We start from the raw sequence: 16,506 nt of genomic DNA, 5'->3' as shown, positions 1-16,506 counted from the left end.
TATTTGGAGAAATAGACACAGTGGGCACAAATTAATAATTTTCAGATTATATATATTTTATTTATTTACAATTATACACTAATTAATCTAGCCTAACTGCAAATTAGAGCTGAAATTGTAATTGACTGTCTAATTCTAAGCTGCAAAAAAAAAAATATATATATATATATAAATAACATAACATAAATATTATTGATATAGGTAATGTTAATGGACTGCTGACACATCAACTTTGTTTGAGGTAAGATTTAACAGCTTTATACAAAATATTTTTTTGAATAAATGAGCAAAAACCAAAGCCTTTCAAAAGTTATCTCTGATTTAAAAAAAAGTATCTCTTCCTATTTAATTGCTGGAGGAGCTATGGGACTAGATATAGCCAACATTGTTATCCACGGTAAAAGGTGTAAACAGCAGTATCACTTTATCAAACTTTATCAATAAAAAGCTACATTTCAAAGACTATTGCTGCATCTCACAGAAGTGAACTTTGAAGGCATTTGAGTCACAAATATGATCGTGTGGTCCTACAGTGAAGTAAGATGTAAGAGATGATAACCTGAAAGTCTGAAATGCATACCTTAGCCTGATGGAATCCACAAAGACATTTCTGTGGTCCACCAAAAAGTGTTGCCTGGCGAGGGACCTGCATTGGACATTTATCTATCTGTACAAATAAAGACCTCTAAGTTATGTTAAATCAGTTTTAGCATGTTTCTTTCATTAACTTTTGTCAGTACATACCCTCTGAAAGAAGTCAAACCATTTCTTCTGGCGAGGGGCAGGTCTGTTGCCAGCTTCCGAGGGCCAAACCCCTGTGCTGGCAAACCGCCGCAGACGGGACATCCACTCATCGTCCCCCATGGCCTTGTGTGACTTTTTAGACATCTCTGTAACATTTGAAACATGTTTAGTCTTTTTAGCTAAAACATAAATTACATTTACGTATTACTAACACTTGACTACTTATTACTGTATTTGATACAGTACTACTATAATTAAACACTAAACAATAACACACCAGAATCATGATTGATAATGACATTTTTAAACACACCTTAAAGGACACTGAAAGCTAAAAATCCCCGAATGTATTATTGTTGTTTATGTAGTTCATCATTGGAGACAATAACATGAGAAGTGCTGCAATATACTACATCAAGATTGATAATGACACTAAAGAACTTTATGCATCATAAATTACATTTTAAAATGCAAATTAAAATATGTTGTTGTTAATGTAGTAGAATGTAGTTTATCAAAAAATTGTGTAATATGAAAAGTGCTGAACCTATAGATCATAACATTAAAAAAGTCCCTTAATGCAGCATAACATACGAGAAAAAGTTATATGAAATATGTAGCTGATGTTAATGTAACATAGTTCATCAAAACATTAACATAAGAAATGCTGCAGGTTGCCAGCAGATCAAGATCGCGATAGATCATAACAATAAACACCTTAATGGATCACATAAAATAAAATACGAGAATAAAAAATGAAATATGTATTAGTATATTGTATTAGTATATTGTTGTTAATGTAGTTTATCTTACTTGTTGACATTCGATGTATGAACGGCTGCAGTACTTCGGCGCGGGTACACCTGAGAATATAAAAAGAAGACGTCTCTCCACGGCGCCTGAAAGATGAAGATCCGACGCATGATTGGCCAAAGAATCCTCTCAAAGATGAAGCCAGAGAACGCCATTCGCTCAGCAAAGATGGAGATCCGAAGCGTGATTGGTCGAGAAAGATGAATCCCGATAACGCCATTCGCCAAGCAAAGATGAAGATACGATGCGTGATTGGCCGAGGAACTCTGACAAAGATGAAGTCCGAGAACGCCAATTCGCTCAACAAAATGGAGTTGCTCGCGCTTGATTGGCTGTGTGAAACAGACGCACGGCTGTCAGGTACCGCCATCCGGGCTCTTACCAAGGAACAGGCACCTCGGGGATTTAACAGCACTTTCTCCATAAAGTGTTCCTGCTTTGTCAGCTTAAAATGTGTGGCATCAAATGATGAAGACCACAATTTGTAAAGGGGCAAGAGAGATGGGCTGCTCCTGGCAAGCTAGGAACACTGACATTGAACGAGTGTTCTTTTTTTCATGGCCGGTTGCTAACTCTAAGGTGGTTTGGACAAACAAGTAATTGGTACACAATGAGTAGGTTTCTGTTTCACTATGCTAAGAGAGAGCAAATCCGACATTTCAAAACACTAATATGCAAGATTCTCCACAAAATAGAATGCAGCAACTCTTGAGCTGCACACTGTGAAGGCCTTGGAGTTATCGGGGATGCCAAAGCCATTGCTCCGATTGCCTGAATAGAATGGCCAAAATCACAGATGATCTGAGCCTTTTGAAACGGTGCTCATTTCAAGCTTGAAAAGAGATGTGGGTTGCCCATTTTAAGTGCTGCATATGAAGTAAGAGAAAAATCCAGATTGTACACAGCTTCTGGACGTCACAATTCCTGTCGCAACCAGACAAAGTGACAAGGATCAACGTAGTCGGCAGGGTTCGAACCTGCGCGGGGAGACCCCAATGGATTTCAAGTCCATCGCCTTAACCTCTCGGCCACGACTACTCCTGCCTGTGGGTCACATGCTATTTTTTTTCTGGATGTGAGCAACAGAGGACACTGGGGCCAACCATCAATGCAAATGCGAGCAGCAGAGGATGCACTCGGCTAAAATACTGTGATGGCAAAAAGGAGTTCAACGACGTCTTCACCTACACGAAAAGAGTGTCGTGATCCGGATTTGGACTGGGGATGCTGCGGGCACAACACAAAGTACTAAACAACTTAACAGAGAAAGCAATCCACTCACTCAGGCCTGCACACGACCGCTTAGAAGTGACTGAACATACATAGTCGACAGCAAGCTTCAGCTCGTTTCTCTAAAGTCCCCCACCACTGCTTGCTGAGACAGCAACCAAGCATTACAGAAGGCAAAACAACACCAAATGCTGGGAAATAACACATCGCCACATCTTTTCTTGAAGAGGAAGCCCACCTTCCTCAAAGGCTGGTAAGAGGACAGCAAGTGATTAGGGGAGGTCTGCAACAAAGTGACAGACCTTCGCCCGAACAGGGACTTGAACCCTGGACCCTCAGATTAAAAGTCTGATGCTCTACCGACTGAGCTATCCGGGCTCTTACCAAGGAACAGGCACCTCGGGGATTTAACAGCACTTTCTCCATAAAGTGTTCCTGCTTTGTCAGCTTAAAATTTGTGGCATCAAATGATGAAGACCACAATTTGTAAAGGGGCAAGAGAGATGGGCTGCTCCTGGCAAGCTAGGAACACTGACATTGAAAGAGTGTTCTTTTTTTCATGGCCGGTTGCTAACTCTAAGGTGGTTTGGACAAACAAGTAATTGGTACACAATGAGTAGGTTTCTGTTTCACTATGCTAAGAGAGAGCAAATCCGACATTTCAAAACACTAATATGCAAGATTCTCCACAAAATAGAATGCAGCAACTCTTGAGCTGCACACTGTGAAGGCCTTGGAGTTATCGGGGATGCCAAAGCCATTGCTCCGATTGCCTGAATAGAATGGCCAAAATCACAGATGATCTGAGCCTTTTGAAACGGTGCTCATTTCAAGCTTGAAAAGAGATGTGGGTTGCCCATTTTAAGTGCTGCATATGAAGTAAGAGAAAAATCCAGATTGTACATAGCTTCTGGATGTCACAATTCCTGTCGCAACCAGACAAAGTGACAAGGATCAACGTAGTCGGCAGGGTTCGAACCTGCGCGGGGAGACCCCAATGGATTTCAAGTCCTTCGCCTTAACCTCTCGGCCACGACTACTCCTGCCTGTGGGTCACATGCTATTTTTTTTCTGGATGTGAGCAACAGAGGACACTGGGGCCAACCATCAATGCAAATGCGAGCAGCAGAGGATGCACTCGGCTAAAATACTGTGATGGCAAAAAGGAGTTCAACGACGTCTTCACCTACACGAAAAGAGTGTCGTGATCCGGATTTGGACTGGGGATGCTGCGGGCACAACACAAAGTACTAAACAACTTAACAGAGAAAGCAATCCACTCACTCAGGCCTGCACACGACCGCTTAGAAGTGACTGAACATACATAGTCGACAGCAAGCTTCAGCTCGTTTCTCTAAAGTCCCCCACCACTGCTTGCTGAGACAGCAACCAAGCATTACAGAAGGCAAAACAACACCAAATGCTGGGAAATAACACATCGCCACATCTTTTCTTGAAGAGGAAGCCCACCTTCCTCAAAGGCTGGTAAGAGGACAGCAAGTGATTAGGGGAGGTCTGCAACAAAGTGACAGACCTTCGCCCGAACAGGGACTTGAACCCTGGACCCTCAGATTAAAAGTCTGATGCTCTACCGACTGAGCTATCCGGGCTCTTACCAAGGAACAGGCACCTCGGGGATTTAACAGCACTTTCTCCATAAAGTGTTCCTGCTTTGTCAGCTTAAAATGTGTGGCATCAAATGATGAAGACCACAATTTGTAAAGGGGCAAGAGAGATGGGCTGCTCCTGGCAAGCTAGGAACACTGACATTGAAAGAGTGTTCTTTTTTTCATGGCCGGTTGCTAACTCTAAGGTGGTTTGGACAAACAAGTAATTGGGACACAATGAGTAGGTTTCTGTTTCACTATGCTAAGAGAGAGCAAATCCGACATTTCAAAACACTAATATGCAAGATTCTCCACAAAATAGAATGCAGCAACTCTTGAGCTGCACACTGTGAAGGCCTTGGAGTTATCGGGGATGCCAAAGCCATTGCTCCGATTGCCTGAATAGAATGGCCAAAATCACAGATGATCTGAGCCTTTTGAAACGGTGCTCATTTCAAGCTTGAAAAGAGATGTGGGTTGCCCATTTTAAGTGCTGCATATGAAGTAAGAGAAAAATCCAGATTGTACACAGCTTCTGGACGTCACAATTCCTGTCGCAACCAGACAAAGTGACAAGGATCAACGTAGTCGGCAGGGTTCGAACCTGCGCGGGGAGACCCCAATGGATTTCAAGTCCATCGCCTTAACCTCTCGGCCACGACTACTCCTGCCTGTGGGTCACATGCTATTTTTTTTCTGGATGTGAGCAACAGAGGACACTGGGGCCAACCATCAATGCAAATGCGAGCAGCAGAGGATGCACTCGGCTAAAATACTGTGATGGCAAAAAGGAGTTCAACGACGTCTTCACCTACACGAAAAGAGTGTCGTGATCCGGATTTGGACTGGGGATGCTGCGGGCACAACACAAAGTACTAAACAACTTAACAGAGAAAGCAATCCACTCACTCAGGCCTGCACACGACCGCTTAGAAGTGACTGAACATACATAGTCGACAGCAAGCTTCAGCTCGTTTCTCTAAAGTCCCCCACCACTGCTTGCTGAGACAGCAACCAAGCATTACAGAAGGCAAAACAACACCAAATGCTGGGAAATAACACATCGCCACATCTTTTCTTGAAGAGGAAGCCCACCTTCCTCAAAGGCTGGTAAGAGGACAGCAAGTGATTAGGGGAGGTCTGCAACAAAGTGACAGACCTTCGCCCGAACAGGGACTTGAACCCTGGACCCTCAGATTAAAAGTCTGATGCTCTACCGACTGAGCTATCCGGGCTCTTACCAAGGAACAGGCACCTCGGGGATTTAACAGCACTTTCTCCATAAAGTGTTCCTGCTTTGTCAGCTTAAAATTTGTGGCATCAAATGATGAAGAACACAATTTGTAAAGGGGCAAGAGAGATGGGCTGCTCCTGGCAAGCTAGGAACACTGACATTGAAAGAGTGTTCTTTTTTTCATGGCCGGTTGCTAACTCTAAGGTGGTTTGGACAAACAAGTAATTGGTACACAATGAGTAGGTTTCTGTTTCACTATGCTAAGAGAGAGCAAATCCGACATTTCAAAACACTAATATGCAAGATTCTCCACAAAATAGAATGCAGCAACTCTTGAGCTGCACACTGTGAAGGCCTTGGAGTTATCGGGGATGCCAAAGCCATTGCTCCGATTGCCTGAATAGAATGGCCAAAATCACAGATGATCTGAGCCTTTTGAAACGGTGCTCATTTCAAGCTTGAAAAGAGATGTGGGTTGCCCATTTTAAGTGCTGCATATGAAGTAAGAGAAAAATCCAGATTGTACATAGCTTCTGGATGTCACAATTCCTGTCGCAACCAGACAAAGTGACAAGGATCAACGTAGTCGGCAGGGTTCGAACCTGCGCGGGGAGACCCCAATGGATTTCAAGTCCTTCGCCTTAACCTCTCGGCCACGACTACTCCTGCCTGTGGGTCACATGCTATTTTTTTTCTGGATGTGAGCAACAGAGGACACTGGGGCCAACCATCAATGCAAATGCGAGCAGCAGAGGATGCACTCGGCTAAAATACTGTGATGGCAAAAAGGAGTTCAACGACGTCTTCACCTACACGAAAAGAGTGTCGTGATCCGGATTTGGACTGGGGATGCTGCGGGCACAACACAAAGTACTAAACAACTTAACAGAGAAAGCAATCCACTCACTCAGGCCTGCACACGACCGCTTAGAAGTGACTGAACATACATAGTCGACATCAAGCTTCAGCTCGTTTCTCTAAAGTCCCCCACCACTGCTTGCTGAGACAGCAACCAAGCATTACAGAAGGCAAAACAACACCAAATGCTGGGAAATAACACATCGCCACATCTTTTCTTGAAGAGGAAGCCCACCTTCCTCAAAGGCTGGTAAGAGGACAGCAAGTGATTAGGGGAGGTCTGCAACAAAGTGACAGACCTTCGCCCGAACAGGGACTTGAACCCTGGACCCTCAGATTAAAAGTCTGATGCTCTACCAACTGAGCTATCCGGGCTCTTACCAAGGAACAGGCACCTCGGGGATTTAACAGCACTTTCTCCATAAAGTGTTCCTGCTTTGTCAGCTTAAAATTTGTGGCATCAAATGATGAAGACCACAATTTGTAAAGGGGCAAGAGAGATGGGCTGCTCCTGGCAAGCTAGGAACACTGACATTGAAAGAGTGTTCTTTTTTTCATGGCCGGTTGCTAACTCTAAGGTGGTTTGGACAAACAAGTAATTGGTACACAATGAGTAGGTTTCTGTTTCACTATGCTAAGAGAGAGCAAATCCGACATTTCAAAACACTAATATGCAAGATTCTCCACAAAATAGAATGCAGCAACTCTTGAGCTGCACACTGTGAAGGCCTTGGAGTTATCGGGGATGCCAAAGCCATTGCTCCGATTGCCTGAATAGAATGGCCAAAATCACAGATGATCTGGGCCTTTTGAAACGGTGCTCACTTCAGGCTTGAACAGAGATGTGGGTTACCTAAAATACGTGCTGCATATGAAGTTAAAGAAAAAAGCAGCTCGTACTCAGCTCCTGTCGCAAACAGACAAAGTGACGAGGATCCACGTAGTCGGCAGGGTTCGAACCTGCGCGGGGAGACCCCAATGGATTTCGAGTCCATCGCCTTAACCTCTCGGCCACGACTACTCCTGCCTGTGGGTCACATGCTATTTTTTTTTCTGGATGTGAGCAACAGAGAACACCGGGGCCAACCATCAATGCCAATGTGAGCAGCAGAGGATGCACTCGGCTAAAGTACTGTGATGGCAAAAAGGAGTTCAATGACAAGGAACAGGCACCTCGGGGATTTAACAGCACTTTCTCCATAAAGTGTTCCTGCTTTGTCAGCTTAAAATTTGTGGCATCAAATGATGAAGACCACAATTTGTAAAGGGGCAAGAGAGATGGGCTGCTCCTGGCAAGCTAGGAACACTGACATTGAAAGAGTGTTCTTTTTTTCATGGCCGGTTGCTAACTCTAAGGTGGTTTGGACAAACAAGTAATTGGTACACAATGAGTAGGTTTCTGTTTCACTATGCTAAGAGAGAGCAAATCCGACATTTCAAAACACTAATATGCAAGATTCTCCACAAAATAGAATGCAGCAACTCTTGAGCTGCACACTGTGAAGGCCTTGGAGTTATCGGGGATGCCAAAGCCATTGCTCCGATTGCCTGAATAGAATGGCCAAAATCACAGATGATCTGAGCCTTTTGAAACGGTGCTCATTTCAAGCTTGAAAAGAGATGTGGGTTGCCCATTTTAAGTGCTGCATATGAAGTAAGAGAAAAATCCAGATTGTACATAGCTTCTGGATGTCACAATTCCTGTCGCAACCAGACAAAGTGACAAGGATCAACGTAGTCGGCAGGGTTCGAACCTGCGCGGGGAGACCCCAATGGATTTCAAGTCCTTCGCCTTAACCTCTCGGCCACGACTACTCCTGCCTGTGGGTCACATGCTATTTTTTTTCTGGATGTGAGCAACAGAGGACACTGGGGCCAACCATCAATGCAAATGCGAGCAGCAGAGGATGCACTCGGCTAAAATACTGTGATGGCAAAAAGGAGTTCAACGACGTCTTCACCTACACGAAAAGAGTGTCGTGATCCGGATTTGGACTGGGGATGCTGCGGGCACAACACAAAGTACTAAACAACTTAACAGAGAAAGCAATCCACTCACTCAGGCCTGCACACGACCGCTTAGAAGTGACTGAACATACATAGTCGACAGCAAGCTTCAGCTCGTTTCTCTAAAGTCCCCCACCACTGCTTGCTGAGACAGCAACCAAGCATTACAGAAGGCAAAACAACACCAAATGCTGGGAAATAACACATCGCCACATCTTTTCTTGAAGAGGAAGCCCACCTTCCTCAAAGGCTGGTAAGAGGACAGCAAGTGATTAGGGGAGGTCTGCAACAAAGTGACAGACCTTCGCCCGAACAGGGACTTGAACCCTGGACCCTCAGATTAAAAGTCTGATGCTCTACCGACTGAGCTATCCGGGCTCTTACCAAGGAACAGGCACCTCGGGGATTTAACAGCACTTTCTCCATAAAGTGTTCCTGCTTTGTCAGCTTAAAATGTGTGGCATCAAATGATGAAGACCACAATTTGTAAAGGGGCAAGAGAGATGGGCTGCTCCTGGCAAGCTAGGAACACTGACATTGAAAGAGTGTTCTTTTTTTCATGGCCGGTTGCTAACTCTAAGGTGGTTTGGACAAACAAGTAATTGGGACACAATGAGTAGGTTTCTGTTTCACTATGCTAAGAGAGAGCAAATCCGACATTTCAAAACACTAATATGCAAGATTCTCCACAAAATAGAATGCAGCAACTCTTGAGCTGCACACTGTGAAGGCCTTGGAGTTATCGGGGATGCCAAAGCCATTGCTCCTTTGCCTGAATAGAATGGCCAAAATCACAGATGATCTGGGCCTTTTGAAACGGTGCTCACTTCAGGCTTGAACAGAGATGTGGGTTACCTAAAATACGTGCTGCATATGAAGTTAAAGAAAAAAGCAGCTCGTACTCAGCTCCTGTCGCAAACAGACAAAGTGACGAGGATCCACGTAGTCGGCAGGGTTCGAACCTGCGCGGGGAGACCCCAATGGATTTCGAGTCCATCGCCTTAACCTCTCGGCCACGACTACTCCTGCCTGTGGGTCACATGCTATTTTTTTTCTGGATGTGAGCAACAGAGAACACCGGGGCCAACCATCAATGCCAATGTGAGCAGCAGAGGATGCACTCGGCTAAAGTACTGTGATGGCAAAAAGGAGTTCAACGACGTCTTCACCTACACGAAAAGAGTGTCGTGATCCGGATTTGGACTGGGGATGCTGCGGGCACAACACAAAGTACTAAACAACTTAACAGAGAAAGCAATCCACTCACTCAGGCCTGCACACGACCGCTTAGAAGTGACTGAACATACATGGTCGACAGCAAGCTTCAGCTCGTTTCTCTAAAGTCCCCCACAACTGCTTGCTGAGACAGCAACCAAGCATTACAGAAGGCAAAACAACACCAAATGCTGGGAAATAACACATCGCCACATCTTTTCTTGAAGAGGAAGCCCACCTTCCTCAAAGGCTGGTAAGAGGACAGCAAGTGACTAGGGGAGGTCTGCAACAAAGTGACAGACCTTCGCCCAAACAGGGACTTGAACCCTGGACCCTCGGATTAAAAGTCTGATGCTCTACCGACTGAGCTATCCGGGCTCTTACCAAGGAACAGGCACCTCGGAGATTTAACAGCACTTTCTCCATAAAGTGTTCCTGCTTTGTCAGCTTAAAATGTGTGGCATCAAATGATGAAGACCACAATTTGTAAAGGGGCAAGAGAGATGGGCTGCTCCTGGCAAGCTAGGAACACTGACATTGAAAGAGTGTTCTTTTTTTCATGGCCGGTTGCTAACTCTTAGGTGGTTTGGACAAACAAGTAATTGGGACACAATGAGTAGGTTTCTGTTTCACTATGCTAAGAGACAGCAAATCCGACATTTCAAAACACTAATATGCAAGATTCTCCACAAAATAGAATGCAGCAACTCTTGAGCTGCACACTGTGAAGGCCTTGGAGTTATCGGGGATGCCAAAGCCATTGCTCTGATTGCCTGAATAGAATGGCCAAAATCACAGATGATCTGAGCCTTTTGAAACGGTGCTCATTTCAAGCTTGAAAAGAGATGTGGGTTGCCCATTTTAAGTGCTGCATATGAAGTAAGAGAAAAATCCAGATTGTACACAGCTTCTGGACGTCACAATTCCTGTCGCAACCAGACAAAGTGACAAGGATCAACGTAGTCGGCAGGGTTCGAACCTGCGCGGGGAGACCCCAATGGATTTCAAGTCCATCGCCTTAACCTCTCGGCCACGACTACTCCTGCCTGTGGGTCACATGCTATTTTTTTTCTGGATGTGAGCAACAGAGGACACTGGGGCCAACCATCAATGCAAATGCGAGCAGCAGAGGATGCACTCGGCTAAAATACTGTGATGGCAAAAAGGAGTTCAACGACGTCTTCACCTACACGAAAAGAGTGTCGTGATCCGGATTTGGACTGGGGATGCTGCGGGCACAACACAAAGTACTAAACAACTTAACAGAGAAAGCAATCCACTCACTCAGGCCTGCACACGACCGCTTAGAAGTGACTGAACATACATAGTCGACATCAAGCTTCAGCTCGTTTCTCTAAAGTCCCCCACCACTGCTTGCTGAGACAGCAACCAAGCATTACAGAAGGCAAAACAACACCAAATGCTGGGAAATAACACATCGCCACATCTTTTCTTGAAGAGGAAGCCCACCTTCCTCAAAGGCTGGTAAGAGGACAGCAAGTGATTAGGGGAGGTCTGCAACAAAGTGACAGACCTTCGCCCGAACAGGGACTTGAACCCTGGACCCTCAGATTAAAAGTCTGATGCTCTACCAACTGAGCTATCCGGGCTCTTACCAAGGAACAGGCACCTCGGGGATTTAACAGCACTTTCTCCATAAAGTGTTCCTGCTTTGTCAGCTTAAAATTTGTGGCATCAAATGATGAAGACCACAATTTGTAAAGGGGCAAGAGAGATGGGCTGCTCCTGGCAAGCTAGGAACACTGACATTGAAAGAGTGTTCTTTTTTTCATGGCCGGTTGCTAACTCTAAGGTGGTTTGGACAAACAAGTAATTGGTACACAATGAGTAGGTTTCTGTTTCACTATGCTAAGAGAGAGCAAATCCGACATTTCAAAACACTAATATGCAAGATTCTCCACAAAATAGAATGCAGCAACTCTTGAGCTGCACACTGTGAAGGCCTTGGAGTTATCGGGGATGCCAAAGCCATTGCTCCGATTGCCTGAATAGAATGGCCAAAATCACAGATGATCTGGGCCTTTTGAAACGGTGCTCACTTCAGGCTTGAACAGAGATGTGGGTTACCTAAAATACGTGCTGCATATGAAGTTAAAGAAAAAAGCAGCTCGTACTCAGCTCCTGTCGCAAACAGACAAAGTGACGAGGATCCACGTAGTCGGCAGGGTTCGAACCTGCCGACTACGCTGGCAAAAAGGAGTTCAATGACAAGGAACAGGCACCTCGGGGATTTAACAGCACTTTCTCCATAAAGTGTTCCTGCTTTGTCAGCTTAAAATGTGTGGCATCAAATGATGAAGACCACAATTTGTAAAGGGGCAAGAGAGATGGGCTGCTCCTGGCAAGCTAGGAACACTGACATTGAAAGAGTGTTCTTTTTTTCATGGCCGGTTGCTAACTCTTAGGTGGTTTGGACAAACAAGTAATTGGGACACAATGAGTAGGTTTCTGTTTCACTATGCTAAGAGACAGCAAATCCGACATTTCAAAACACTAATATGCAAGATTCTCCACAAAATAGAATGCAGCAACTCTTGAGCTGCACACTGTGAAGGCCTTGGAGTTATCGGGGATGCCAAAGCCATTGCTCCGATTGCCTGAATAGAATGGCCAAAATCACAGATGATCTGAGCCTTTTGAAACGGTGCTCATTTCAAGCTTGAAAAGAGATGTGGGTTGCCCATTTTAAGTGCTGCATATGAAGTAAGAGAAAAATCCAGATTGTACACAGCTTCTGGACATCACAATTCCTGTCGCAACCAGACAAAGTGACAAGGATCAACGTAGTCGGCAGGGTTCGAACCTGCGCGGGGAGACCCCAATGGATTTCAAGTCCATCGCCTTAACCTCTCGGCCACGACTACTCCTGCCTGTGGGTCACATGCTATTTTTTTTCTGGATGTGAGCAACAGAGGACACTGGGGCCAACCATCAATGCAAATGCGAGCAGCAGAGGATGCACTCGGCTAAAATACTGTGATGGCAAAAAGGAGTTCAACGACGTCTTCACCTACACGAAAAGAGTGTCGTGATCCGGATTTGGACTGGGGATGCTGCGGGCACAACACAAAGTACTAAACAACTTAACAGAGAAAGCAATCCACTCACTCAGGCCTGCACACGACCGCTTAGAAGTGACTGAACATACATGGTCGACAGCAAGCTTCAGCTCGTTTCTCTAAAGTCCCCCACAACTGCTTGCTGAGACAGCAACCAAGCATTACAGAAGGCAAAACAACACCAAATGCTGGGAAATAACACATCGCCACATCTTTTCTTGAAGAGGAAGCCCACCTTCCTCAAAGGCTGGTAAGAGGACAGCAAGTGACTAGGGGAGGTCTGCAACAAAGTGACAGACCTTCGCCCAAACAGGGACTTGAACCCTGGACCCTCGGATTAAAAGTCTGATGCTCTACCGACTGAGCTATCCGGGCTCTTACCAAAGAACAGGCACCTCGGAGATTTAACAGCACTTTCTCCATAAAGTGGTCCTGCTTTGTCAGCTTAAAATGTGTGGCATCAAATGATGAAGACCACAATTTGTAAAGGGGCAAGAGAGATGGGCTGCTCCTGGCAAGCTAGGAACACTGACATTGAAAGAGTGTTCTTTTTTTCATGGCCGGTTGCTAACTCTTAGGTGGTTTGGACAAACAAGTAATTGGGACACAATGAGTAGGTTTCTGTTTCACTATGCTAAGAGACAGCAAATCCGACATTTCAAAACACTAATATGCAAGATTCTCCACAAAATAGAATGCAGCAACTCTTGAGCTGCACACTGTGAAGGCCTTGGAGTTATCGGGGATGCCAAAGCCATTGCTCTGATTGCCTGAATAGAATGGCCAAAATCACAGATGATCTGAGCCTTTTGAAACGGTGCTCATTTCAAGCTTGAAAAGAGATGTGGGTTGCCCATTTTAAGTGCTGCATATGAAGTAAGAGAAAAATCCAGATTGTACACAGCTTCTGGACATCACAATTCCTGTCGCAAACAGACAAAGTGACAAGGATCAACGTAGTCGGCAGGGTTCGAACCTGCGCGGGGAGACCCCAATGGATTTCAAGTCCATCGCCTTAACCTCTCGGCCACGACTACTCCTGCCTGTGGGTCACATGCTATTTTTTTTCTGGATGTGAGCAACAGAGGACACTGGGGCCAACCATCAATGCAAATGCGAGCAGCAGAGGATGCACTCGGCTAAAATACTGTGATGGCAAAAAGGAGTTCAACGACGTCTTCACCTACACGAAAAGAGTGTCGTGATCCGGATTTGGACTGGGGATGCTGCGGGCACAACACAAAGTACTAAACAACTTAACAGAGAAAGCAATCCACTCACTCAGGCCTGCACACGACCGCTTAGAAGTGACTGAACATACATAGTCGACAGCAAGCTTCAGCTCGTTTCTCTAAAGTCCCCCACCACTGCTTGCTGAGACAGCAACCAAGCATTACAGAAGGCAAAACAACACCAAATGCTGGGAAATAACACATCGCCACATCTTTTCTTGAAGAGGAAGCCCACCTTCCTCAAAGGCTGGTAAGAGGACAGCAAGTGATTAGGGGAGGTCTGCAACAAAGTGACAGACCTTCGCCCGAACAGGGACTTGAACCCTGGACCCTCAGATTAAAAGTCTGATGCTCTACCGACTGAGCTATCCGGGCTCTTACCAAGGAACAGGCACCTCGGGGATTTAACAGCACTTTCTCCATAAAGTGTTCCTGCTTTGTCAGCTTAAAATTTGTGGCATCAAATGATGAAGACCTGAAGACTTGAACCCTGGACCCTCAGATTAAAAGCCTGATGCTCTACCGACTGAGCTATCCGGGCTCTTACCAAGGAACAGGCACCTCGGGGATTTAACAGCACTTTCTCCATAAAGTGTTCCTGCTTTGTCAGCTTAAAATTTGTGGCATCAAATGATGAAGACCACAATTTGTAAAGGGGCAAGAGAGATGGGCTGCTCCTGGCAAGCTAGGAACACTGACATTGAAAGAGTGTTCTTTTTTTCATGGCCGGTTGCTAACTCTAAGGTGGTTTGGACAAACAAGTAATTGTTACACAATGAGTAGGTTTCTGTTTCACTATGCTAAGAGAGAGCAAATCTGACATTTCAAAACACTAATATGCAAGATTCTCCACAAAATAGAATGCAGCAACTCTTGAGCTGCACACTGTGAAGGCCTTGGAGTTATCGGGGATGCCAAAGCCATTGCTCCGATTGCCTGAATAGAATGGCCAAAATCACAGATGATCTGAGCCTTTTGAAACGGTGCTCATTTCAAGCTTGAAAAGAGATGTGGGTTGCCCATTTTAAGTGCTGCATATGAAGTAAGAGAAAAACCCTGATTGTACACAGCTTCTGGATGTCACAATTCCTGTCGCAACCAGTCAAAGTGACGAGGATCAACGTAGTCGGCAGGGTTCGAACCTGCGCGGGGAGACCCCAATGGATTTCAAGTCCATCGCCTTAACCTCTCGGCCACGACTACTCCTGCCTGTGGGTCACATGCTATTTTTTTTCTGGATGTGAGCAACAGAGGACACTGGGGCCAACCATCAATGCAAATGCGAGCAGCAGAGGATGCACTCGGCTAAAATACTGTGATGGCAAAAAGGAGTTCAACGACGTCTTCACCTACACGAAAAGAGTGTCGTGATCCGGATTTGGACTGGGGATGCTGCGGGCACAACACAAAGTACTAAACAACTTAACAGAGAAAGCAATCCACTCACTCAGGCCTGCACACGACCGCTTAGAAGTGACTGAACATACATAGTCGACAGCAAGCTTCAGCTCGTTTCTCTAAAGTCCCCCACCACTGCTTGCTGAGACAGCAACCAAGCATACAGAAGGCAAAACAACACCAAATGCTGGGAAATAACACATCGCCACATCTTTTCTTGAAGAGGAAGCCCACCTTCCTCAAAGGCTGGTAAGAGGACAGCAAGTGATTAGGGGAGGTCTGCAACAAAGTGACAGACCTTCGCCCAAACAGGGACTTGAACCCTGGACCCTCAGATTAAAAGTCTGATGCTCTACCGACTGAGCTATCCGGGCTCTTACCAAGGAACAGGCACCTCGGGGATTTAACAGCACTTTCTCCATAAAGTGTTCCTGCTTTGTCAGCTTAAAATTTGTGGCATCAAATGATGAAGACCACAATTTGTAAAGGGGCAAGAGAGATGGGCTGCTCCTGGCAAGCTAGGAACACTGACATTGAAAGAGTGTTCTTTTTTTCATGGCCGGTTGCTAACTCTAAGGTGGTTTGGACAAACAAGTAATTGGTACACAATGAGTAGGTTTCTGTTTCACTATGCTAAGAGAGAGCAAATCTGACATTTCAAAACACTAATATGCAAGATTCTCCACAAAATAGAATGCAGCAACTCTTGAGCTGCACACTGTGAAGGCCTTGGAGTTATCGGGGATGCCAAAGCCATTGCTCCGATTGCCTGAATAGAATGGCCAAAATCACAGATGATCTGAGCCTTTTGAAACGGTGCTCATTTCAAGCTTGAAAAGAGATGTGGGTTGCCCATTTTAAGTGCTGCATATGAAGTAAGAGAAAAACCCTGATTGTACACAGCTTCTGGATGTCACAATTCCTGTCGCAACCAGTCAAAGTGACAAGGATCAACGTAGTCGGCAGGGTTCGAACCTGCGCGGGGAGACCCCAATGGATCTCAAGTCCATCGCCTTAACCTCTCGGCCACGACTACTCCTGCCTGTGGGTCACATGCTATTTTTTTTCTGGATGTGAGCAACAGAGGA

At 45.4% G+C, this 16,506-nt stretch overlaps 20 non-coding genes across 20 annotated transcripts; all 20 read right to left on the bottom strand.

The window, feature by feature from the left end:
* Positions 1-2,513: 2,513 nt before the first annotated feature.
* On the bottom strand, positions 2,514-2,595 carry trnas-uga (transfer RNA serine (anticodon UGA)). Its single transcript has one exon. It is a non-coding gene; the product is annotated as a tRNA-Ser (tRNA).
* Positions 2,596-3,092: 497 nt separating this feature from the next.
* Positions 3,093-3,165, bottom strand: trnak-uuu (transfer RNA lysine (anticodon UUU)). Its single transcript has one exon. It is a non-coding gene; the product is annotated as a tRNA-Lys (tRNA).
* A 580-nt stretch (positions 3,166-3,745) lies between these two features.
* trnas-uga (transfer RNA serine (anticodon UGA)) lies at positions 3,746-3,827 on the bottom strand. Its single transcript has one exon. It is a non-coding gene; the product is annotated as a tRNA-Ser (tRNA).
* A 497-nt stretch (positions 3,828-4,324) lies between these two features.
* On the bottom strand, positions 4,325-4,397 carry trnak-uuu (transfer RNA lysine (anticodon UUU)). The gene has a single exon. It is a non-coding gene; the product is annotated as a tRNA-Lys (tRNA).
* A 580-nt stretch (positions 4,398-4,977) lies between these two features.
* On the bottom strand, positions 4,978-5,059 carry trnas-uga (transfer RNA serine (anticodon UGA)). The gene has a single exon. It is a non-coding gene; the product is annotated as a tRNA-Ser (tRNA).
* A 497-nt stretch (positions 5,060-5,556) lies between these two features.
* Positions 5,557-5,629, bottom strand: trnak-uuu (transfer RNA lysine (anticodon UUU)). Its single transcript has one exon. It is a non-coding gene; the product is annotated as a tRNA-Lys (tRNA).
* Positions 5,630-6,209: 580 nt separating this feature from the next.
* trnas-uga (transfer RNA serine (anticodon UGA)) lies at positions 6,210-6,291 on the bottom strand. Its single transcript has one exon. It is a non-coding gene; the product is annotated as a tRNA-Ser (tRNA).
* A 497-nt stretch (positions 6,292-6,788) lies between these two features.
* Positions 6,789-6,861, bottom strand: trnak-uuu (transfer RNA lysine (anticodon UUU)). Its single transcript has one exon. It is a non-coding gene; the product is annotated as a tRNA-Lys (tRNA).
* A 564-nt stretch (positions 6,862-7,425) lies between these two features.
* On the bottom strand, positions 7,426-7,507 carry trnas-cga (transfer RNA serine (anticodon CGA)). The gene has a single exon. It is a non-coding gene; the product is annotated as a tRNA-Ser (tRNA).
* Positions 7,508-8,219: 712 nt separating this feature from the next.
* trnas-uga (transfer RNA serine (anticodon UGA)) lies at positions 8,220-8,301 on the bottom strand. Its single transcript has one exon. It is a non-coding gene; the product is annotated as a tRNA-Ser (tRNA).
* A 497-nt stretch (positions 8,302-8,798) lies between these two features.
* trnak-uuu (transfer RNA lysine (anticodon UUU)) lies at positions 8,799-8,871 on the bottom strand. The gene has a single exon. It is a non-coding gene; the product is annotated as a tRNA-Lys (tRNA).
* A 563-nt stretch (positions 8,872-9,434) lies between these two features.
* trnas-cga (transfer RNA serine (anticodon CGA)) lies at positions 9,435-9,516 on the bottom strand. Its single transcript has one exon. It is a non-coding gene; the product is annotated as a tRNA-Ser (tRNA).
* Positions 9,517-10,666: 1,150 nt separating this feature from the next.
* On the bottom strand, positions 10,667-10,748 carry trnas-uga (transfer RNA serine (anticodon UGA)). Its single transcript has one exon. It is a non-coding gene; the product is annotated as a tRNA-Ser (tRNA).
* A 497-nt stretch (positions 10,749-11,245) lies between these two features.
* trnak-uuu (transfer RNA lysine (anticodon UUU)) lies at positions 11,246-11,318 on the bottom strand. The gene has a single exon. It is a non-coding gene; the product is annotated as a tRNA-Lys (tRNA).
* Positions 11,319-12,511: 1,193 nt separating this feature from the next.
* Positions 12,512-12,593, bottom strand: trnas-uga (transfer RNA serine (anticodon UGA)). Its single transcript has one exon. It is a non-coding gene; the product is annotated as a tRNA-Ser (tRNA).
* Positions 12,594-13,743: 1,150 nt separating this feature from the next.
* trnas-uga (transfer RNA serine (anticodon UGA)) lies at positions 13,744-13,825 on the bottom strand. Its single transcript has one exon. It is a non-coding gene; the product is annotated as a tRNA-Ser (tRNA).
* A 497-nt stretch (positions 13,826-14,322) lies between these two features.
* Positions 14,323-14,395, bottom strand: trnak-uuu (transfer RNA lysine (anticodon UUU)). The gene has a single exon. It is a non-coding gene; the product is annotated as a tRNA-Lys (tRNA).
* A 746-nt stretch (positions 14,396-15,141) lies between these two features.
* Positions 15,142-15,223, bottom strand: trnas-uga (transfer RNA serine (anticodon UGA)). The gene has a single exon. It is a non-coding gene; the product is annotated as a tRNA-Ser (tRNA).
* A 496-nt stretch (positions 15,224-15,719) lies between these two features.
* Positions 15,720-15,792, bottom strand: trnak-uuu (transfer RNA lysine (anticodon UUU)). Its single transcript has one exon. It is a non-coding gene; the product is annotated as a tRNA-Lys (tRNA).
* A 580-nt stretch (positions 15,793-16,372) lies between these two features.
* trnas-uga (transfer RNA serine (anticodon UGA)) lies at positions 16,373-16,454 on the bottom strand. The gene has a single exon. It is a non-coding gene; the product is annotated as a tRNA-Ser (tRNA).
* Between the last annotated feature and the right edge of the window lie 52 nt (positions 16,455-16,506).

This window comes from Rhinichthys klamathensis, unplaced genomic scaffold, assembly GCF_029890125.1.
Source record: "Rhinichthys klamathensis goyatoka isolate OS25496 unplaced genomic scaffold, OSU_Roscu_1.1 h1tg000141l_1, whole genome shotgun sequence".
Classification (NCBI taxonomy): Eukaryota; Metazoa; Chordata; class Actinopteri; order Cypriniformes; family Leuciscidae; genus Rhinichthys; species Rhinichthys klamathensis.
Note: the sequence above shows the minus strand (reverse complement) of the source record. Positions and strands in the feature narration are given on the sequence as shown.